The sequence below is a fragment of the Lepidochelys kempii genome, chromosome 1 (assembly GCF_965140285.1).
Source record: "Lepidochelys kempii isolate rLepKem1 chromosome 1, rLepKem1.hap1, whole genome shotgun sequence".
Classification (NCBI taxonomy): Eukaryota; Metazoa; Chordata; order Testudines; family Cheloniidae; genus Lepidochelys; species Lepidochelys kempii.
The window spans coordinates 57,694,468-57,719,812 of NC_136380.1; the positions used below are offsets into that span (position 1 = coordinate 57,694,468).

Sequence of the window (25,345 nt, forward strand, 5' to 3'; positions counted from 1 at the left end):
AACTTGATAAAATTTTAGGGGGAGGAGCTAAGGAATGATAGACAGCAGGTAAACTATTATTTATTTTGTTTATATACATATATTTTGGATAGAACATGGTTTTAAGGGGCAGGTGTGCATTGTGGGCATTGTGGAGCCACACATCTCCAGGAACATTACAGGACAATGCCTCCCAGAGCTCTCCAGCATGCAGGGGGAATACATATGCTGTACAACACCTTTGGAAGGTTCAACACACTCTCCGCTGCATGTTTAGCCAACTCCACAGGCCACTGTGCAGAAGAGCCACACTCAAACACTGGGAAATTTCAGAGCTCAACCTGAACTTTGTGGGTTAGTAATCTGGATATGATTTTTGTAGTATCATTAGCCAGAAAAGGCAATTCCCGCCTATGAAAATTTTTGAATAAAATATTTGTAAATTGGGATGAAAGGATAACAAATTTTCCCAAGAGAAAAGTTGGAAAAAATTCTCTTTTGGAAGAACTGTGATGGATTTTCTTTTTAAAGCTTGCTTCTCAGGTAGCTCCCCAGTTCCTTAAGAGCACCTGCCTCTCTAGGCTACCCAACACCCCAGTAGTCAGCTCCCCAACTCCCCAGGATGCCCAGGATCTGGCTCCATGGCAGTCCACCAGGTGGGAAACTGGCTATCCTGGAGAGCCTGGGAGCCCAGTAGCCCACCAGGAGGGCAACCAGGAAGCCTGGCAGCCCATCCATCCATCAGCTTGCTGGCAGGGAGGTGGGTTGACAGGAAACCAGACAGGCCAGCCAGCCTGCCTCTCTGCTTGGTGTCTGTGAAAAGTTTCAGTGGAACTGATACATTCTCATGGAATGTTTTGGTTCTGTTGAATCAGCATTTTCCAACTAAACATTGTTCCATCAGAAAATTTTTGACTAGCTCTACTTTGTAGTACGGTACCATTTCTAGTTCCTAAGCCGGTGATGATACCCTCTTTGACAGTCTCAGTGGAAAGGCCAAAGAATGAGTTCAAGTCCATGCCCACTATCGTCCATAACCACAGATGAGTAGAAGTCAGGGAAAGGTGCTGTCCCTGCTGTATGAATAAACAGACATTTTATATATTGCACATGTACTAAAAAGTTGAAGACAAAAGAATTCATGCTAGACACACACAAGCATAACTGACAGCTAATGAGCAATATTTTTTAACAAACTTAGATTCAGGCAACAAATGGATGAGAATGTTTTGTTTGGTTTTTTTTTTTTCAGCTTATGAATCATTTACAAATCTCAACCTCTTTGGACTGGTATGCTTCTAAAATGAACATAAAAAGGCTTAATTCTATGAGTAATTTTATCTTGTGGTGGATTATCATTCACTTTCACTAATGCAATATGAAAATGACATATGGGATTACAACAGTTTGGTGGCAAATTTCTAGTACCATTCAGTGATCCTTAAATTAAAACATGTACAGTAGCTGCTGTAGTTATGATGTGTATTTCCAGGAAACCTGTCAAAACTGCTCACATGAAACACAAGAGAAATGGAGAGCAAACTGCTTCACCAAACCCTTCCAATACTCATACCAGTCAGAGAAGTGTAAGATCAAAACCAAGAGCTACATTACTTTTAAAACCTTTTTAAAAATTGGCCTTGAACTAACAACTTGCCGTATTTATGAGCTGTGTATGATAATGAATGCCTCAGGCCTGCATTCTGTTATCTGACAAAACTACTATTGGCTATATAGTACAGTGGTAGCCTACTGCAGAATTAGGCCCAAAATACAATGGCACCGCGTTGTTTAACTCAAGAACAAACCACGCTGTATTCTGCTTGTGCATTTGCAAATACAATAGGATATGACCAAACAGAAAATTACTTGTGGTTTTCATGTGTATCATTTTTGCCACTTTCACAATTAGAGGACCTATCTTACCATTAAAGTCACTTGCACAGGTCCCATTGACTTTAATGGGAGCAGAAGCAGGAACAAATGTTTTTGATTTTCGGGTTTTTTGAGGTTTGAACACCTCCTAAAATAAATTTATAGATGTACTAGTTAATGAGAATTTAGAAAGAAAAATCCTAAAATGTGATAGCTTTGTTGCTGATGCCAGGCACTCACATTTAAAAACGTTGGCCATAAGTTTTATAATGCTCTTCCTCATCCACATCATATCAGACAGCATCAAGGGACTGTTACAGAAAGGGGCATAGATCAGGTGCAGAATCAATAAGTGCTGAAAACATCATCCAAAAACTGCAACACAGCACAATATAATGATGCCAAACATATCCTCTGGTATAGTTGGTAAAGTAAGCCAGTTTTATACTGTGCAATGTATTTCACACTAGACCAGGGGTTCACAAACTGGAGGTTGGGACCCCTCAGGGGGTCACATGCTGTCAGCCTCCACCCCAAACCCCGCTTTGCATCCAGCATTTATAATGGTGTTAAATATATACAAAAGTGGTTTTAATTTATAAGGGGGGTCGCACTCAGAGGCTTGCTATTTGAAAGAGGTCACCAGTACAAAAGTTTGAGAACCACTGCACTAGACAATATGATTTTTATCTATGCAGATAGATAGATTAGATTAGATGTTGATTTACAGAAGGCAGAAATGCTACCTTAAAGAGCTGACTTTTTCTTCTGTAGGACTATGCACCCATTGGGCATAATTTTTTATCCTGCAGGCTTTCCACATGCAAGACTCCCATTGACTTCAGTGAGAATGAACTGACTGCAGAATCTAATTAAGCCTCCTGAGGTTTGGGGGGAAAACCTCATATGATGCCTGAAAATTTATGTGACTTCTAGGGATTTGCAAGATAGGTTGCCTAATTCACTGCCAATTATACTGCCATTATTTTGAATTTATAAATATAAAGAGAAGAATAAGATCATCATAGGTACAGATTAGGAAGTAACAGTATGGTTACTGTGTACATATCCAAAATTCATTTCAGGGTGGCATTTATTAAGTAGAATTCTATATATGACATTAACAGGTGAAAAATGGTAGCTAATGAAATCTACACTATGGACCTGATCCAAAGACCACTGAAGTCATGGAAAAATTCCCGCTGACTTCAATGAACTTTGGAACTCAGTTAAAAACTCCCTCAAATCTGCATTCCATCACTTCAACTCCTATTCAGGAAATCACTTTACAACATTGTCACAACTCTGGTAAAGCTTCCCCTGCTGGACGCTCACAGAGCCGCTGTGGTTGGGTCTCAATGCGCTGGACCCATATGCTTTACACTTCCCCTGGGTTTCCGCAGACTCCAGTCACTGTCTCTGACTCCAGCCTCTGTAGCACACTTCCTGGGCAGAAATTCTGTGTTTCTGTCTGCTACCCCTTCACAGAAATAGGACCTCATGGTCTGGCTACCTTAGGCCACCAGGACCAGTGCTGACCCCCTCCCACACACCCCCTGCCCAACATACCCCAATAGTTTAAGCACACCCTTTCTCAGAGCACCAACCTTGTGAGCACTCTTGTTTACAGTCTCCTTCTCCAGGGTCACCTGATAATGGAAGCACAAAACACAGATGCTTTATAAAAAGGATTTTAAAACAATTACTCGTTAGACAGCTTAAGAAATATACATATCTAGACAAAACAACAAAATACCTGTACGCCTTTCCCAGCCTCAGTTTCCTCACCACTCTTCAGTGTTCTTTGGGCTTAGGTCAGAGTCTTTTAAGAAGTCCAGGATCTTTCCTCTTCCCCTTCCCTCTTGCACATGGCTTCTCCTCAAAAGCAGGGGATGTCTTCTCACTCCTGCAAGCAACTTTTGGCTTCTGCTTCAGATCTCTTCTCCCTCCCTCCTCTAAAATAGCCAGTGGGAGACCCTTTTTTTAATCTCCATTCTTGTCAGGTGACCTCCTGATCAGCTTAATCAGGGGATCAAAATCCCCCCTGAGGTGATCTGTTGCTTAGTTACCAGCCTACTAAGCGGACTGGTTTTCTTGGTCTGGCCACCATCTTTGTCAAAGTATGCTTGTATTTGAATAGAAAACTAGCAAGGTTTAACAATCCACCATTATCACCACCCCTTGGAATTTCAGTCCAACATGGAAAGAAAAAGATAACAGAGAAGGCAGACAAGCCGCACCTCCAAAATGGAATCTGCAGACTGACACAGATACATATGAAGAGTCTCCAATATCAAATTAAGTTCATAAACTGTAAATAGACAGATCTCCCCAAATAATCACATCTGTGCTTAAAGTTAAGCACATCCTTACAGACTTTCTTCAATAGTGATACTTTCTTGACTCAGGACTTTCAGACAAAAGTATTTTCAGTGGGACTTAAGCATGTATTTAAAATTAAGCACATGCCAAAGTGCTCTGCTGAACTGGGATGAGATTACTCCTGTGCTTAAATTTAAACTTGTGCTTAACTGAATCAGGGCCTTAACCATTGTTCCAGCTCCTTGTATTCTGATTTTCAGAAGAGACATAAAACCAAGTTCTGACCACCCTTCCATTACTCATTCAGTCCAGGCCTGCCTATAATACAGTTTATAAAGTACTTTGGAATCCTTAGAGATGAGAGAGCTATATAAACTGAAGATACTGGATTGCATTTCTCTGCCTCCCTCCACCCTAAATAAATTCGGAGTACACTGTTTTAACCTTGTGCTATTAATTATTATTATTATTATTACTATAAGCTGCAGCTGGCTAATATGAGCATCAGTCAAGAAGCATGTTTTCTTCTTGAACAAAACTCAAGAATGAGAAAAACTCTGAACATTACATTGCCATCAGGAATAAATATGCATTTTTCAGTTGCTTACCAGAGAAAATGCTGGTACATTGAAACCATATTATTGTACAGGGACGGGAGTACCAGAGGATCACAGAATTCTACAAATACAGCTGCAGATCCATGAAGTAAGACCAAGCAGATCCTTGCCCACAAAGATGAGGTAAGTAAGGGATGAAGTACAATAGCCCACAGAACACAAATGTATAATGCAGCTGTAACTGTCTTGCTGTACTGCAGAAGTGGGCCAGCTAAGCCTCTGAGGCCTAAAAACTAATAACAATAAACATATCATACATATGGCTTTTATACAACTTGGATTTTATTTGTGTTGAAAACCTATTCCTTTGACAGTTTATAGTACTGACTCTTTTTCTTTTATTTGAATGCATTTTCTTTACTGATATTATTATGGTGTTCTCCTGAGCTGCCAATCTGCTCCATTACCAGATGGTTAGGAACCATGGGTGAAATCTTAACCCCACTGTAGTCAACAGGAATTTTGCCATTGGATTCCATCAGGCCAGGATTTCACCTATGTGAATATCATGGTAAGTGCTAAATAATACTCATTTCATCTCATTAAATAGTGAAAGCTGACACAGGTTTCCAATGTACGTCAACAGAACTGTCTCAATCCACAGATACTTCCTTTCTATAGGGATAAATGCAGTCAACAGGATGTTTAACATAAAGTGTGAAAAAGGTGTTGCAACACAGAGTGAAACAAGGAGACCAAGATTGTAAATTCCTTCCATCTACATGGTAATCTGTGTATATTAAAGGCCAATATTGAGCAAGCAATGAAAGCAGAAACATATAACCACATCACATCATTCACTTGCCAGAAACATTCATACTAATTTCCACCATCAAACGTATGGTATGATTATTTAAAGGTTTTATTTTAAAACCAGTCTTACTTATAAAAAAAAAATTTCCAAGATGGTATAACTTCACATCTTCATATTTTGTAATGAGTATCTATTTCAAACTGGCAACATTCTGTACTGTTGTACAAGCCTCTTTCAAGGCTATTAACACAAAATCAACTCTTTCCCGGTTTTTATAATAAAAATTGAAAGTGAACCTTGTAGTCATTCTGGACCAGCAAAACAGAGCAGACAAAGCAAGTACTGTAGTCTGATATCTTTTATTAGACCAACTTAGAGTTCAAAAATATGCAAGCCTCCTTACCACACAGAAATGTGTGTATGTAGACCTCTAAGTTGGATCCATAAAATGTATCAAACTACTTGCTTTGTCACTATTTATATATTTTTTAAAAAAGATTTCAGAATAAACCACTCATTGATGTAAAATGTTTTAGAAAAACAAAACTGAAGCACTAACATGAGTTAGCATGTGACCCGGCTATATATAAGAGGATTTAATAAATAAAATTTAGCAGTGTACAAATAAAGTTTTGCTTCTGCTTTCTAATTTGATATGTTTCCTTTATAAAAACATCTCATGATAACTAACAATATTGGGGACCACAATAATTTCTGATTGCTCCAACTACTTCATAATAAGAATAACAATAATACTTTTCACTGATATAGCAGAGTTTTTCATCTAAGGATCTCAAAGTCCTTTATAAAGATGGGTAAATAATAATTAGCATTTTATATTGTTTTATATGTTCAAAGCACTGAACCAACATTAACTAATTAATCAGTCTTCACAACACCCCTGGAAATTGGTGAGTAAATACTATTATTCCCATTTTACAGATGTTGAAACTGAAAGGTTACAAGTCTGTGGCAGAACCAGGATTAGCATTCCTGATTCCCAGTGTTGTGCTCACTCCTCAAGACTACACTGCTTTATAGGATTTTTTTAAATCTATTTCTGTGACAGGTAAAATACCCATTTATAAAGCCACATTTTTAAAAAGTAGGTGACCACCTGAATATGCTAAAAACATGTATTTTACTGCATGTCTAAACTATTGCTGCAACTGCCACTGTACTTACAAATGGGGCGATTAATTAGTCATTTGCATGTGTAATCTCTGAATTTGCACATGCAGTCATAGCAATTGCACATGCAAATGTGGGTGCAAAATTGCATACAAATTTTATATGCACTAATCTTATGTGTTGCTTTTTTATCACCTATAAAGTCTATGAGACATAAGCATCAAAGAAAATTGCTGAAGGAGAAAGAATACAACAGTTTCATTTGTTTTGCGCCATGTGAGTAAAGGTCACTTTCATCTTCTTTAATTACTTTTCTGCAGAATTATGTCAGAAGTACACTTAAAAACATGGTTTTACACTTTGACCTTTACAAAATAGATTGGGGGGGAAAAATCACTGTGACAGAAACTGCAGCAGCATAATATTGTTGAGATAACAGTTACGTTCTTGGTACATTTTGCAGCTATTTATACTGAATGAATTCAATTTTTTGTCATTGTTTCAACAGCCCTGTTTGCAATAACCAAAACTACTTTGAAATATATATTTAATTTCTTCTTTGAGGTGGCCTCAGCATATTCCCACTTGTAGAATGAGGCCCTCTTGTGCCCCTGAGCTTTGGAACCTACTAGAAAGCCGTGCCTGTTGGGAAAACATGAGTGCCCTCCTCATGGCATGAAACTTTTAGAACCAAGGTTATAAGAAGCTGTGTGAACTCCAACTGCCTATGTTCCTTCCATTCTGCGGTAAGATGCAGGTGGAGAGACCTTCCCTTCAAGCCAAGGAATTTGGGAGAGGGTGAATTTACAAGACTTTCCTAATTCATTAATACTAGTTTTTAAAGCTTTTATTTAGTTTTAGATTCCCAGACCAACTCCAGCTCAATTCCAGGACATCATGTCCGATCTGGACCCCAAAGGTTTGAAAAAATGTCTGGTGTAAATGGTGTATCTCATACTCTCCATCTTCCCAGACTTGTGTCCACATACCTGTTGTCTAATGTGCCTTGGAAAAGTCCTTCCCCTCAACTGTTGTTTGGCTTGCTGTGTTTTTACATATCAGGCCTGAAAGGACAGGCAGGCCTGGATCCAGGCTTTCCTGATGTTAGAGACATTATGAGCTAGATCACTGGTCCAATTCAGGTCAGGGCACAATTCCCTTGCCAAATTCAGCCTTTAAGCCCACTCCAACTGGAAAGAAGAAGCCTTCATTTTCAGGTCTGGTACCATCATCCAGAACCAAATCAATGGAACACTCTGTTTCTGGTCCCATGGCTGCTCTGGTGTGAGAAAAACTAACTTTGTTGTCTGGGTCTTGTTGGTGCGAAGGTACACTCAATGTCAAGCAGTTTCTCAGCAGGGACCTACTGATGCTACCAGTGCATCTCTCTAGGTACTAGCAATTATGTCAGCACCAGGAAGACCTCTGTCTAAACCTCACCCTGTTGGTGTCAAGCTCTTCTCAGATTCAAGGTCACACTTGGGCAGAGCATTCCAATTGTGGAGACCTCTGGTCCACTTTCCATAAGGATTAGTGGAGCTCAAAAGGAGTTCTTCATGCAGCTGATACAGCTAAGGTGGTATTGATGGCTTGCCTCCACAATGTTTCCATCACAGAAATCTGCAGGGCTGATACCTGGAATTCTGTTTGCACCTTTACTCAGCACCACTTTCTTGATTTGGCATCCAGATCTGATGTATGATTATGAAGACAGTTCTACAGTAGTTGTATAATTAAAATGCCTCAGTCTATTCTTCTAGAGTTTGTACTGCTTAGTAGACTCCCACAAGTGGAAAAACATAGAGGCCACCTCAGAGAAGAAACTAATATACGGAAAGGGTGACAGATATTTGTTGGCAGATCACGACAATAAAAGATGGGTAACTGGTCTAAAGAAGTACTTCTGTGCTGTACTCTATCAAACATTGCAATGGACAGTTCCATTATGGGCTCAGACTTGCTCCTGCTGAAGTCACTTGCAACACTTCCACCCATCTGTAGTAATATGACTTCTCAAAATGCCATTCTTTGTGATTTTTTAAGTTGTTGCAATGTCCAAAATGTAAGAAAGCAAACCTGACATTTGGAGAGCAGCAAGTGAGTTATACAGACCTATATGGCTTTTCTTCTGCTCTCTTGGAGCCTGGAAAATCCCCGTTTTCATTCCACCATTTCTCAGATCTCAAGTTGAACTTCTTTTCCTTGTGGCTGAGGAAAGCAATGTGGGACTGGCTTCGGAGCTCATCAGCACCATTCTTAAGAATGACACTTCTTTCCTGATCTCAGAAGCTAAACATTCTATTTCCACACTGCACTCATCCCCTGCCAGCCCAGAGACTGAACTCAGCTCTCTAGCATGGCAATGCACAGCACTAACCCTGAATAGACTGGGATGGCTGAAATCCTGTTATTTAGTAATAGGATGGTCTTGTACACCACTTTGATTGCAAGTGCATTTAAGTATGAGGTATTGTTTGATGGTACCTTTTCAAATAAATGTACATTTACATTTGCAATCAGAGGTCTTTTGGATAAGATCTTCAAAATGAAGGTCCGATCTGCTTTGCCTGAACATTGAATATTCCACGGTGCTTTGTGTAAGAGTAAGAGTTTGATCTGGTGACTTGATCAAACTTCACACCCACACACTTCGGAGTAATGTGCTGGGCACTGTCCACTGACCTCCACAACAGAGGTGGCTGCGTTCTGTGGTGCATTACATTTGTAAGGCAAGATCCTGCTCATGCTGCTCTCATTGAGCGCAGAATTAAGCACTATTCTGTAAAGCCCTTTGGGACACTTGGAGATGAACTGCTCTATAAATTATTATTGTTTAACCAGAAGAACCAGGCCAGAACTTGCACTAGTATTTTCTCATGACACAGGTGGCCGGACGCTGAAATGTCATGGGTGAGTTGCAAGACCACATATCAGTGACATCAGGGTACCACGAGCTGCGCTCAAGTGTCATATGTCCAAGGATCACAGTCGATCCAGTAAAGGTGGTCACCGGTCAATTCGAAGTGGGCATATATTGTTGTCCGATGGGGCTCAGTCATGGTCCAATTGATGCAAGTCAGTGGTTCAGAGGCCCAACTGAGCATGGGATCCTCCCTTTGGTCCAGGCTGAAGTATGCCCCCAAACTCGGCCTCTTCCCAAACGGGTTCCCTAGGGTGACCTCTTCATCTGAGGTGGTCGCAGTCAGAATCTCTGGTTGCTTGGCCATTCGGGTTAGGGTTCTTGGGTGCCTCATCTGCTTCCTCAAACAGGTCTCCCTCAAAGGCTACTTCAGGGTGTTGGGACCCCCAGGTTCACAGCACGCAGGACCTCTGCGAATCCCCTCCAGTCACGACCTAAAATGACAGGATAAGCTAGCCTCGGTCCCAGGCCTACCATCATGGCCTGCATCTCCCCCTTCACCATCACGGTGACCCGAGCCTTGGGGTAGGGCTTCACATCCCTACCCCAGAGAGTAAAGTGTGAGTAATTTGTCAGTACATTAGCACTGCTGGATACAAATATACATACTGACAAGCAATCAGTTATGGAACATTTGTGGTCCAACCCTACTTGCAGATATTCACATTTTTGTCATCAAAAATTGGACCAACCTATACGCTTAAGAGGCTGGCAGTAGCCTCTGTGCCAGACCATTGTTCTTCCAAGATATTGCTGTCATCTAGGTAATGAATCGAGCCAGATACTCAGGTTGATCTCCAAAGTGGGGAGGGATGTAACTAAAAGTGAGGGGCTGTAGCCAAACAGGTACTAACCTGAGCCACACAATGGAGTTTTACTGGTCCAGAGAATCTGTCCCCATGTATTCATTCTCTCCTTTAGACCAACCTTCCTGTGATTTCCACATTGAAAGGCAACACCCAGATGCCCTTGATCCATGGAAAGACAAACTTCCACTATCTCCCCCCACATCTGATCTTGCACCCTCTATAGAGACTGCCCAAATACATTCTTTATTTCCTCTACCATCATGAAACTCAGCCTCATTTTAAGTAAACTAATGTAACTGTAAAATAAATAGTTTATGATGTGAATAATATTATTTTCATTCTATGTTCCATTTCCAACCTTCAAAGTATGAAAACTGTACTTGTATTTTAATTTATTTTATAGAAAGACTATTTTTTGAGATGGTGGAAAGTCCCTGATCTGTCATGATATATATATAGCTCTGCTGTAAGCACAACCACAGATATGGAAAGTCTACTTACAGCCAGCTCAGCAATGAATACAGATTCATGAAACTCAGAAGGAAGGGTATGGTAAAAATTCTGCTTCCTAGGTTCCATGAAGAGAGCAACTGAAATATTCATGTTACATGGGCTTTGCTTTTTGTTTTCCTTCAGAAAGAATGATTTTAGATATTGGTGTGATTTGTTTAGATAAATTATTTTAAGGATTAATGGATGGTTCAGGTAATTAGTACAGAGATATAGGACTTCATCTTCCTCCCACTGAAATAAATGGCAAAATTAATTGACTTCAGTGATACAGGGTTGGGCCAAAAGACCCACTACTACACCTCTAATGTCATTGGTTCAAATCCAGACAAGGTCCATAATATCCAGAACAAAGCAAATGGTGGGGGGAATATTTCTGTAAATTCTGAATCAATTTTCAATTAGACTATGTCCACACCCCTTTCCACAAACACTCATGGGAACCATTTTTTGTTCACACAAATGTTTAGGAATTACTATTTTTGACCAAAATTGGTTTTCACATGCAAACATGGGTATTCGTGAACAAATGTCGATATTTGCTACTCATGACAGAACTGCTTATCCCCTGTTTATAAAGTTTCAGTCATCTTATCAAGGAGCAGAAACAATACCATGTGACGGAGGTGACCAGCCATACACCACAAGTAACCAATAGCAGATATAGCGGAAATGAACAAACATCAGGCTGAGATACACTTGCATAAATTATTTCTTGAACAATTATGAATAAATAAATTAACAAAAATCACATATTGTTCACAGATAATTCATTAACAGAAAAAGAACTATATTCATTGGATAAATTGTTCACTGTGAATAGTGCCCATCCATAGTTTTATCAGTCTATCTTTTGGTTTTCTATAGCACCTATCACCATAATATCTGAGTAGTGATCAGAACTCATTACTATCTGAGGGCTGTTTGATGGCCAACATCAAATGAGCTGTTAGCCTCAAACACTGTCCTGGTAAACTAGATGTTCTCATCACACACACAGCAATTGGCACCACAGTTGACTGTCCCAGCAGAAAGCACAAGACTGAATGAGCAAAAGATTAAATTACCTGTACATAGTTTTTCCAGGTCAGGGCCAATGAACAGGAATAATGTCGAAAAGCCTGCCATACTGCAATATGGTTAAAGAGAAAACCTGAGTTTCCAGTGCAGTCAACTCATCAACTTTCACCAGTGCTATGAAAAGATAAATGATGTTATTTTTAGGCACAATACACCAATCATAAAAATAAATATTACATCATAAACATGCAGACATATCCAACCTTCAAAAACATATGTGACACAACATAATGTTACCCAGGTAAAAAATGGACAAGGAATTAGAGCTTTAATAAAAGAACCCAGGAAAACACAAAGAGATGGGTAAGGCCAGGTACAATTCAGTTCAAATTAAATGAATAGTTTCGGCTGAGTAAAAATGAGGACTTTTTTTTACAAAAGTCGAAATGACATTCAAAACATTTTGTTCAACCCAAAAGAATTTTTTTCAGTTTTTTGTTTCAGCAAATGAAAAAAAAAACTGTTCAGAACTAACCAAATTTAAAAAAAAAAAATCATTTCAGCCACCAAACCACGAAGTCAATTTGCTCAGCTCTAGTTAGAAACCCTGATCTGGGAAACAGTTTTTGTTACATTTCTGATGTTTTAACTATTGCTCTGTGACTAAGGTATAAAGCTGTCTCTGTAAAAACAGACCTGTCTGTCTACTGTTCAGAGATACTGAAGTAATAACTGATCCATTATAACATGGAAAAAGAAAGCCTAAAGTGGTTAGTGAAGCAGCCGCAATAGCAGCAGCTTTAGCAGCTGTAACTGCTTCAGCAGTAGCAATTTTTGCAGCATGACCACGAACATCATCAAGAAGCCAAGCAGAGATTCTTGTTGCAGGTAATGGAATGGATAATGCCACATCTCCTCCCACATCTATGGAAGGAGGATTCCTAAATAAAATGACAACTAAGGATGACATAGAGTGTGTATATAGAGATCTCTGATTGCACGTTGGTGGTCCCATGACCATTGGGTACTCAGGCTGGCCCTATGCCTGACTAGGAAGCCTCAAGCAGTATGATGATGTATACCTCTGAAAGTTATTATGAATTACACAAAGCACCCATTTGGAATGGACCAGGGCTTAAGAAGGAAGAAAATCACAGGTAATTCTGAACAGAAAAGTTTTCCACAGCTCTCACCCTTGATCACTCATTCTGGGATCTCTTCAACTGTTGGCTAAAGCTAGAAACATATTACTGTGAGGAAATAGTGTAGTTAGTTGTCCTGGAACAATTCTGTATAGTGCTGCTGGCAGGACCCAAGGAGTGGATTTGTCACCATCAGGCAAATACTTCAAACGTGATGATATGCTTAGAGGAGAAATTAGTGGGGGCCAGTCTGGACTGCAGGACTGTGTGGTTCAGCTGGGAATAAACTAAGGTTAAGACTTATGCCCCCAGAGCATGTCCTGATGGTGAGCAAAGGGATAACAACTAAATATGGGACTAGTATCACTCCAGGGGCTGATGAGCAGATGCTGGATGCGGGGTCCCCCAACCCGGGGTCTGAGTGGGGGCGAAGAACTGCCTCCATTAGCAGAACCTTCAGCCACTGTTCCCTTTCTTTAATAGTTCTGGGCTGGAACTCGCAACAGATCCTACACTGGTCCTTTTGGCGACCTTCCCCTAGGCACCTTAGACAAGAAGCATGGGGGTCACTCTTTGGCATGTGCTTAGCACAGACCTCACAGGTTTTGAAACCCGGGGACCGTGAAATACCCCAGTTCCCGGGAGTTGGAAGTGGGGGAACCCCCAACTAACTCTAACTAACTACTATACACTAACTACAGAGAACTATATAAAAAAAACAGAGATAAAGGCACTTGCTAAGCAAGGGCTATGGGATGTTTCAGCTAACCATCACTGGTGGTAAGAAGGAACTGAGGAGGTGGTGGGTTGACCCGACGGAGGCTGCTATGGGAAAAATCTGAGGAAAAATCTGAGGAACTGAGTAGGTGGTGGGTGACCCAATGGAGGCTGCTATGGGAAAAATCTTCCCAGCTACTGTGCACGTGTGCATGCACAGACCTGATTGGAATGGACATGAACAAGCACTCGAAGAAGAAACAGTAGCTCCAGGAACAGGAACAGGAAACAAGACCACCTGGAAGAAGTCTGGCCTCTAAACTCACAACTTGGGTCTAGGTGAGAAATCCTGAGCTGGGAACATTTTTGTTGCATTTCTGATGTTGTGTGGACTGTTGCTCTGTGGCTGGGATACAAAGTTCTTCCTCAGAAAAGGAATATGACTGACTGACCCTACATTGGTTGTGCTAAATAGCTCCACCAACCTACCATACCAAATCCTGCAAACTACTGAGTGACACTTGCTTCCAAATTACTTCAGCAGGAATTCTGAGTGCACTCAACTGTCCCTGAAGACAGTTAGGGGCACCCACCAGAACGCACTCAGTACTACAACTGGGTGAATAATGGATTTTTCAGATAGCTGGCAATTACCAAAAAAAAAAAATTGGTGGGGGAAGGTTAATTTTGTGTTGACACAAAAACTGTGAATTTTCTAAGTTTTCAGCAAATCAAAAAGTTTTTAAAAAATCATTTCAGGTCAAAGAAAATGTTTTAATTTTGAGTGTTTCTTAATATTTGAAGAACACTTCAAAGCTAAGTCATTAAAAACCAAAAAAATCAAAATGTTCCATTTAAAAATGCTGAAATGAAATATTTTTACTTTTTCAGAATATTTCTTGAGGGAGGGGGCTGGTTTTGACACAAACAATTTAGCGACACAGACACAAATTTGCAAACCATTTTGGTGTCATCAAATCTGCATTTTTTTCTGAAAAAAGTTTCAGTTGAAAAATTTCACCCAGCTCTACTCAGCAGCTTGAAAGATTGGGCCCTTTATTACCAGTTCGCCTTGAGTGATCTAACTTCAGTGGAAAATGACAGTGCACAAAAAATCTCTCTGAAGACACTTGGCACCTTGCAGGCTGAAATTAATCCTAAAGGCACTGGAGATAGCTGAACCCTTCAGAAGGCCCTGGAATTGTAAGCTTTAACTGAGAATGAAGGTCAGTTAATTATACTGCAGAAAAGCTATATATACACACACACACACACAGGTATGTCAGTACAGAACTGTTCCATACAGCACTTTTAAGTAACAATATTTAGCTGTTATTCGGCTACATTTTCTAGAGTGTTGGTAAGCCTGATTTTAAAAGACCCAAGTAATGAGGTGTCCATCACTTTTCTAGGGAGACTATGTCACAGACTAAGACATTTGTGTAAAGAAGTTTTTCCTAATATTCAGTCTAACCTGTCTTTTTATTACTTCCATTTCTTTACTCCTAGTTCCATGTCTATGTACCACATCAAATAATTCCTCTTTCCCCCTTGGTGTTTATACCTTACAAATATCTGTAGACTATTTTCAGGTTCATTGCCTCTTCAAAGACACAAACTCTTCATCTTCATTTACCCAACCTATATAGATTCTCTTAAAGTTTCTTCATAAATCAATCCCTTCAACCCACTCATCATTTTGGTTGCTCTTCTCTGAACTCCTGCAAGATCATCAATTAATGTATGGTTACATGCCATTTCTGTGCCAGAGAACAGATACAAATTAGTCTTTTAATCAAATGTGAAAATATTAACTCTGATATACACAGAGAAACACAGTGGGCTTTTTTCACTGCTGAGTTGCATCCCAGGTGATCCTATTGAGCCAAGTCCATTCCTAGTGTAACTCTGCTAAACTCAATACAATTTCACCATGGATTAATTTTGTCCATGGGATTGTATGGGGTGTATGTCATTGCTGAATTTGATCCATTTAATTCATATGGCTGCGGCTAAATGAAATTCAGTGTCTCTAATAAAAATGTACTAATGGAAAGAAAACATTTTTCTGAATTAGTGATAATTTTTGAGTAAGCTTTACTTTTGATTTAAATTGATTAATATTGATATGCTTTATAAGTCCAATTATCAAATTAAACACAAAATTATAAGAGATTGAACTGCGCTGTCTGAACCATTGTCACATAATTGCACTCTAGTGGCCTGATTTTCATAGGTTCTGAGTAGAGCTGAGCAGTTTGCAAAATTTGCGTGGAGGCTGAAACCACTCAGCTCACCAGACGGTGATCTGACTCAGATCAGCACACAAGTCTATAAAGTTAAAAACCACACATCAGGTTAAATATTCAAAAACTTTTAAGATATGCTTTGTTTTTCTCATGTCCTTCAATTTCTAGATTATAGAAGCCAAGGTATCACATGCAACAAATAGAATTGTGGTGGCTATGCCATGGCAAAATTAGGCCAATGGTATCTGTACAACAGGTTTTCATTGAACTGTAAAGGAAATTGCTCATGTAAGGTACTAGTGAAAGGGTTTCACCCCTGCAGACTTGTATTCTGATCTGGCTCAGCTCACAACCTGGTGAGATGAGTAGTTTCAACCGCCATATAATACCAACTGCTGAAGAGGGTTCCAAGACTCAAAAATAGTCTTTAGCAAAGAGATTATGGGAGTGTTGGTTTGACATTTTTATAGCAGAGGGATGGGTTAAACAAATGACCAGGGAGGAAACCACACAGTTTATCCAGAGCAGTTGAAGAATAATCAGATTGCTTGATGCTATCATTTTATCTCCAGGTTCTTTAAAACACTCAACATTTCACATCATGCTTCACGCAAAAATTGATTATCTGTTCAAATAAAAATATCTCTGTGGTATATAAACAACCTTTATCTTAAATACAGCAGCATAATGGTATTATAATATTATATAGTATTATATCTTAGATATGAGAGATAAAGAGCTACAATTTCTAATTAATGAGCCACAGGGGGATGTTTGTAAATTTCAATGTCCTGTGATCCTAAAGGGAAAACAAACTTCACTCTAGAGTTTACTTCTAGCAGAGAATCTTTCCTGGAGGCTTTCTACACTCTTTCCAGTCAGCTTTATTACATGTAAAGAGCTTCCTGTTGCTACATGAAAACTATATTTCAGTCTGGATTTCTGAAAACAGGGTAGGGATGGAGCTGATGATCATGTTTATTTGCATTTACACAACTCCATCAGAGACAATAAGGCAGCCAAAATAACCAAGAGTTAGATCTAGTCCATTTGGGCAATACCTGGAACAACCAAAAAGTTAGACCTAATCCATGGAACAGTGCTTTTAAAATAAATCACCCAAATCTTTGAAGTATATATATTCGTGACACAGGGAGAATGTGTTGTTTGGAGTGATATACTATGGGACAGAGAACTTTTACCCATAAATCTTTGGAGCATAAAGCAGAGGGACTAATGGTAAGGCCTGTTTCTTTCTATTCATTCCTGTGTCAGAAAATTAAACCAATCACCAAAGGAGAGAGCTTTCTTGTTAGCATTCAGAATGGTTCCTCCTCCTTTTACATCAGTTGCTAAGTGAATGTCATATATTATTTTCATTTCCCCCCTTCCCGATTCTGCTTGGTGACATCTGTAAGTCCAGACATCCACAGACTTCACTGAAAGTCCTCAGAATTAAGGGTCTTATCCAAAACCCTTTGAAGTCAGTAGAAAAACTACCTCTGACCACTGTGCACTTTGAATCAAGCCCTTACCTTGGTGTCATTGAGAACAGAATCTGAGTTTTAGATTGTAGGAACCTCTCCAGATCTTGGTGCTCTGTAGTGTTTCCTGGTTGTTGTGAAAGGCCCAAAAGCTCATAAAATACAGGAAGTGACATGCCTTGATTTTTACATCAGTTTATTGGCCGCATATAGGCGTCTAGAGTAGACCGAGGGAACATTGTTAAGGCACCGACATCCCAACACTCACACACTATCATCAGATCCCCCTTTCTGTCACAAGTTGAAGGACGCTCTAAGAGCAGTACTTTTCCTAAAATGTTCATTGTATTATTGAATAGATCCCAGATGCAAGGCTGCGAGAAAATAAGTGCTTGCATATGCCTTCTGCATATCCCAGTTACCGGGCAGGCGTGTAATAAGCGCTCCTAAGGACTGAGAGAAATAAGGAGTTTAGACCTTCTGAACACAGTGGTTCTCTCCAGCTGTCACTTCAAAACTATTCTCTCTTGCTCTTGTCTTCCTCACAGCTGCTCGGATCGCTTCAGATTTCCAGACGCAGAAGTGTGTCAAACGCGGGTGTCTCCTGTGTGGCTTTTCTGTGATAGGTTGTCAGCACTTCTGAGGCTGCTTCTCACAAACGCTTGCCCACCTTTCAGATCTTACTGATTGCCTCAGTGCAGTATATCCACAAAACACAACTCTTCTTTTTGTCTTCCGCAGTCAGGTCGGTTTTTTCAAATGCATGCTGAGGATTTTCTGTAGCAAAGAATCCATCCCTACGCTTTCCATGTTAGTCAAACAAACCTAGAATATAGTGACATATTTCAGCAACTTTTAATTGCAATGTAGCTGCAACCCGAAGGGTTAATTAAGTAATCCTGCTGCTGAAAAGCGCACGGCCAATGTGACACTTACATTAGAAATCAGATGCCCTTTCAATCAAAAATTTAAATAAATAAGTAAATAAAATAAAGTACAAAATTGCTGGGTCTGCTGAATTTTATCCCCAAATTATTTTTCATCATTTTTCAATCCAGCTATATTATTTATAGTTTTATAATTCATGGGGAAATTCCAGCTTACCTCCCCACCCCTCAAAAAAGTTAAATATTAGCAAAAATAGTGTTCTAGGTGTAACGTCTGATCAAATGGCTAAACACCAAATTATTTTTCTATTTTCTTAGTACTTTTCGTACCAAGGCAGGAGATAAAAGACCTTCTTTACAGGGTGTATTATTGTAAACACTGACCACCAGCAGCTGCAGATGTTAAATGTAAGAATCACCAAAATATCAACATTTTAACTGCAATATTCTGAAGAGAAGGAAAAGAGGAAAGGAAGGTCTCAAAGCAGCCGCTGCCTGCTGCACGTCCACTGGTTTCACTGGTTAGGGTGTCTGCGGGATAGAGATAAGCCGTGGGTGCAACAACTAAGCTAACATTAATTATTTAGAGAGAAGTATTTGTCACTTTGCAAAAGTGATAATGCTATCTGTTGGGCTGGGCTGTTCGAAGAACAGGGCTGGCAATGTAAATGTTGCCAGACTTTCAGTTATGGTCATTCTTCACTTCATATGCCATAACAATTAAGATATAGGCAGAGCAGTATTCAGTGCAAAATATGAGTTTCGGATAAGCGCTTCATTTTTAGAACTCCTCTAACGTATTCCTCATTAAAACAAAAAACTAAATAACCAAAAACCTACGTAATGGGCCCCGAAAACGTGATAGGACAAATACATCCTATGACTTTCTATCTCAGCTGGGTATCCCTGGCAAGAATTGAAGAAATATACTTTGTATGCACTGCAAACCAGTTTTCTGTGTATAAACAAAGCTACCTACAGACGATTAAGATAAACTCATTTGCACCGTCGATATTAATTCATACTTTAAGGGAAAGAGATATTTAAATGACAGCTCTCTGGCTCTCGATGAATGATCTATCAAAAATGAAAGTTTGAAATGTCAAAAACACACATTTCGGTTTTAGTGTTGCAAGAGGAAAAACTAGCTCAATTATTTCAATTAGCTACTAGATCTGGAAAGTTTCATTTATTTGTCAGCAATTTACAAGTTAATTTCCGGGTTGGTGTCATCATAATTCTGTCTTTTTGAATGTCCAATGACTCAAAAAGATAATGATATTCTCCACATGTGAAGTTTTAGCATTTTTGATAATAATTGCCCATTTTCTGGAAGCCAAAACCTAAATAGGAAACAGCTTTGAATACACTATTTGCCCAGAGTTCTTGAGTCTGTGTCATTTGCTGAAGTATTTTTAAAATACTTCATTTTTACTATACCGTCTTGCTGGAGTTACACTGTTTACGTCACTAGGGAGTCAAATAGTCAAGTATTTGATATCCTGTTTATACAGAGTCATCACATCGACAAGAGTGTCGGTGTCTCTACATCTATTTCAAAATTGCTATTTATTCTTTAAAAGGTAGAGACGCTTTTTTATAACAATGATGCCCTTTTTCTGATCCTTTGAACTTTTTTAAAAATTATAGTTCGACTTCTGTTAAAATGTGAGGTAATTCTGTACCTTATATTAAATGTTGAGTAACTGTTTATGTTCCAGGGGAAAATAAGAGTATAGGAAGACAACCAGTATTCTGAACATTTGAAATATTTACCATATGGAGCCATAACGTGTATGCCCCGTGCACCCCGAGATCCATTGGAAGAATGTGGTTTTGAGCCTGTAAATCCTAATCAGAGACTCAGTTAGTGACTCTCTTTTATTTAGTGAGATAACTGGCATAAACCAAAATGAACATCTAATCCGTTATACAATGCAAAGGGCACTGGAAACTGCAGTCATTCTGCAAAGTGGTACTTGTGCTGACCTTTGCATTGATAAACAATTAAATTTTTTAGTAGTTAACAAAGAGAATCTTAATATAATTATGCCACTATAGAAACGTAACATAAACCTACCTCTAAAAATAAGTCAGCATAAAGAGCCATGTGAATTCTACGTGCAAATCTAAGCAAGATTTAATATGATAGGAACAGGAAACCGATTACCCTACGATTCTCGGGAAAAAATACAACCAAAACTATAGCTTCCATGACATTTCAAAGTAAAAGTTCCTCAGGAAATAGAATGCTAAGAAATCTGACATCAGTAGGATGATTTTCATGTTTACCTTCTTTCAAACAAGTTGTCCATCAAACAGATATTTAGTTGTTCCCAGCAGTCAAATATTTTGACAGGTAGAACCAAAAGAGGAGACAAACAATATTTCCTTCCTAAAATAAGCATTAAACAAATTGTATTACTAGTTATTTAATGCACATACCCCTAGGGGTACAAAGAGGTCTTCCAGGGGGTACATCAACTCATCTAGATATTTGCCTCCTTTTACAACAGGCTATGTAAAACGCACTAGTGAAGTCAGTACCAACTAAAATTTCATGCAATTACTTGTTTATACTGCTCTATATACAATACACTGAAATGTAAGTACAAAATTTATATTCCAATTGATTTACTTTGTAGTTATATGGTAAACGTGAGAAAGTAAGCAATTGTTCTGTAATAGTGTGCTGTGACACATTTGTATGTGTATGTCTGATTTTGTAAGCAAGTAGTTTATAAGTGAGGTGAAACTTGTGGTACAAGACAAATCAGACCCCTGAAAGGGGTGCAGTAGTCTGACAAGGTTGAGAGCCACTGCTTCAGCGAATTGTTCCTCCTCCCCACACATATGGTTCATTATTAAAACAATATATTTCAAAAAAATCACATCCCTGGTTGAGTGTTTTGGCGAATGTTCCAAAACAAGAAACGGGGTAAGACTTATAGATAGACTACCAACAATAAGGTAGATGCTGACCAAATCCAGATTATTTTATTTCATTACTTAGAGCAATATATGCTTAATTCAATATATAGTGACAAGCACATTTTCAAACACCCGCTAATTTACTTAAGCAAATCATACAGATCACATTTTGTAATTACATATACATGGGTCTTTTTCTCTGTTTTTTTAAAGCGATCTTGCTCCGGGACAGTCTAGTTCCTTGCACTTACCTTCTCCGAAACTTTATTTTACCGTCATTTGTTACCCTGAAACGTAATAAAAGGGTTACTTCATTATATTCTACATTTTCATTCCTACAATGTCACAATAAAGGACTAACTTTCGTTTCTTAACATTTACAGATGCACACTACTGATAACAGAAATATTATCAAGCACACGGGTGAAACAAAAGCTTTCAGAGATCCGATTTGATGCACATAAATCATCCAATCCTTAAAAACCTGGTCGGGCGTGCTTGATTCATGTGGTGGTAAAAAATACGCATGAAATTAAGCAGCCCTATGACCAGAAGACGTCCACTGACAGAATCATCTGGGGTTGAATTGTGTTAACTGGAAGCTGCTGATTCCTTCAGCTTCACCGTGAGGACTGAGCCCTGAAACGCAGACTGTGTCCATTTCCTCTGCAGGTTTCCCCAAACCATGTTTCGCGAGCCTTTTTTTTTCGTAGTGACTAATCGGATGTCTTGGAAGCGATTTGTTTTTTCCAATTGCCCTTGTGCGAGCCCCGTTCAGGACTCCTTAACCCTTTCGACGCTTTGGACTCGAGAAGTAGGTCCAAGGCTTTATTTCTTGGGGCTGACCCAGGTCCCCGCTTCGTGGAGCTTTAAGGGATTGAAATAACAGGAGAAACTTCAGGACTCCCAGAAAACTCCAATCCTTATGAAATAAAACTTAAATAAAATAAAAAGATTGATTCAGATCTTCTAGTAGTATATATTTCGGTTTAGACACAGCAACGGGGTGTCGGATTATGCCGGCAGGCATAACCAAAACACCTACCTATTACCCACCCTCTCCCATTTAAATATAGCTGATCCTCTTCCAAGAACGAACCGTACTCATAAAACTTTCTCAGCTGTATTTGACAGTTAGAAAGAAAAGGAGAGGTTTTAAACTGAGGTTTCTAACAATCTCTCTCCGTGTCAGGGAATATTTTTTTTCCTTTTAAGAGTTTACAGCGGTTAAATTTGCTTTGTTTAGTGAGTGTCACTAAACTAGCATGAACCAGATATGGAGGTGTAAAAGTGGCGAATTTTCCTACTGTAGGCTATAGTCTCACAAAGCATGAGCTAAGAAACACAGCTTGGATACCTGCCATTTCACTGTAAAAAAAAAAAAATCTATTCGTTCCTCCCCTCCCTTCCCCCTCCGAAATTAGAACTGACGTTTTCTGTTCTCGTTTCTGTTATAGGTGAATAGGAGGTGGATTTCAATCGTTATATAGAAGCCTCGCTGATTTCATACTAAGAAGCGAGACTGAAATGTAACCACTTCAGGAAACAATGAGCTATTAAAAGCTATTAGTAAACAGTGCCGAATCAAATAAACATAATTGTTCTAAAAGTAATTTTTTAAGGAAAGAAAGGTCCCGAATCTCAATAGAAGGAAATTGGATTTGATCTCCTTGACTGATTCTGAAATCTGATACTTTACTGAATGTGTTTCGGTTTGTTTGTTTGTTTGTTTCCCAAGAAAAATATAAGAGCTTGCAAAAAGATGTAAATAAAGGAACACTACAAATTGGTGATCAGCCATAGTAAATCTCTGTTTAGAATCCATAAATTTAAGACTACGAATGTTGGCGTTTCTGTTTGACTGCTCGTGCTAAGGACATGATTAAAAAATAATAAACAAAAACACAGAAAGGGTTTCTTTCCAAAAGGCGGAGTTTCCCAGGGTATTTCATCTGAACTCTTTTTGTCATTTTGAATATAAATGGACGCGGAGTCTGACTGATTTCCTTAGACACTCGCTCGGCACGAGTGGGGGTGTAGTGTTATATGTACTGATCACCGATCAAACTGCTAAAATGTGTCTTCTCGCTTCTTCAGTGTTCAACTGTGTGTTCAACATGCAGCCTCTTCAACTATGTCCAACTTCACTTCAAACATGAATAAACTATAAACCTTAATTAAGGACATCGACACTTGGTTATAGCCCTTGCACAGCTTGTATTAAAGTGTATTAAACAAGGGATATGGAAAACAATATGGTAAGAACTTTTGGTTGTGAACTTCACACACTCCCTACGGTATTAAGAAAGAAAAACGGTATGTATCATGCAATAGCTCTTACCTACGTGACATCTATTATCGGATCAGCTAAGTAATCCAAAGCCCTTCTGAAAATGAAGTGCCATTCTTCCGATTACCTCCTTTCTAAACTTGGAGAAACTTATATTTGCTTAAATAAGCTTTTTACTAACAAATTAGCTATTAAAATAACCTTAAATTGCATCTATTCTGACTGAACTTAAAACCGCAAGTAGGGAGGCAGTTTTGACAATGCTAGATATGAGGCGAGAATCGGACTCCATGTAACTCTGTATGCAGAGTTGTAGCCCTTGCTGGATCCCAGGATGTTACCAATAAAATATATTACCTCACCCACCTTGTCTTTCCATCTAACTTTGTTTATTTGTAAACATGGGACTAGCAACCACCAAATAAAGTGCTTACAGAAACTGCGGAAAAGAGCTCCACCCAAAAGATCCGTTGCTGACGGTAAGAATTGGAGTGTGTACAAGTTTGCAAGCTGGCTGTTCAGTGCTGACTCAGAACAGCAATGTAGGTCACAACGAGTTTCCTAGTTATCTAAATTCAAACAATTCAGCTTTTCTTTAGAGACTTCTAAAGAGCTGTTGTAACATTTCTAAACGCAGTGCTTTTACTGAAGTTTAACCTGTATCTGGGCAATTACATTAAGTTTGTAAGCCAATGTTTGGAGTCTGCATGCTTGTTTTTTGCTATTCAATCATTTCACCTTCTGCTTTTATCCTCTGTCCATTCCCATCACAATAATCCATTTCATTTGTCCTAAAAGCGTATTTTTAAAAGTTGTTCCAATGACTCATAATTTTTTTTCATGAATTTTAAGAAAAGCATTTAAGTGACAGCCTAACTACTGTCTATTCAATTCTGGACTCTTACCAACACTGTTTATTCATCGTTTACTCATTAGTTTGACTCTTTATTACCATCATTAAGTGTTCATAGAACTAATCGTATACGTTATACAAAGAGCTATTAAAAACCTGCACCTTCTGAAACGGCTTTAACTCTACACACTGAAGGAACTCAGTCTTCTGAGTGACACCGAATATTGTCTATTTTCAGACTCGTTTAGTTAAATTCTTTTGTTGTTTACTATAGCACGACAGAAAAAAATACTCATAGTGCTAAGGAAAAGTTCAGCGAGGATGAGCTAAGTGTCGGATGTTGCCGAAACAGCAGCAGCAGCGATGGAGAGAGCGGGAGATCTTATTCCCAAGCGCAAAGTTGCAAAGAAGATAAACCAGGATCAGGATACAAGATGAGAAAATAACTACAATATATGTATTTATTTCACTGTCGTTCAGAGTTTTCTATTCTCATAAAAGTGAGCCACAGTATCAGAGCCCCTCCGCCACTTTGCATTAAGATGAGTTTGTGCGCGCGCGAGGGGGGTGGGGGTTTCAAAGTGACTATTATATTTTTTTCAATAAAATAATCCGTTGTAATGTAACATAAACAGTAAGGAAATCATCCGGCCAGGTACAGCAGGACACGAAAGAAAAAACCTGGAAATCTCACCAGGTCCACAGTTTCTGTTCAAACGCAGTATATCTCCCTTCATGTCCAGTGCATATTTTTTTAGAACAATCACATCACTCGGTTCATTAGCACAAAATCGTTTAGCCTCACTTCTATTCTTCAATTCCTTTCTAATGTGCATCAGTATACATATATAGATG

General features: G+C 39.0%; 2 long non-coding RNA genes across 4 annotated transcripts in view; both read right to left on the bottom strand.

Annotated features, from left to right (window-relative positions):
* Positions 1-20,702, bottom strand: part of LOC144930559 (uncharacterized) — a 58,685-nt gene extending 37,983 nt beyond the window's left edge. Inside the window, exons 1-4 of one of the 3 annotated variants that reach the window (XR_013635828.1) lie at positions 17,581-20,702; positions 11,985-12,111; positions 3,462-3,503; positions 305-1,055 (exon numbers count right to left, since the gene is read on the bottom strand). This is a non-coding gene — a long non-coding RNA (uncharacterized LOC144930559). Of the gene's footprint in view, positions 1-304; positions 1,056-3,461; positions 3,504-9,252; positions 10,033-11,984; positions 12,112-17,580 lie in introns of those variants that run through there. The other 2 variants (XR_013635829.1, XR_013635830.1) reach the window with 2 other exon arrangements.
* An 863-nt stretch (positions 20,703-21,565) lies between these two features.
* On the bottom strand, positions 21,566-24,112 carry LOC144930562 (uncharacterized). Its single transcript, XR_013635832.1, has 2 exons — positions 23,689-24,112; positions 21,566-21,634 (listed from the first exon to the last, which is right to left on the bottom strand). It is a non-coding gene; the product is annotated as an uncharacterized LOC144930562 (long non-coding RNA).
* Positions 24,113-25,345: the final 1,233 nt, after the last annotated feature.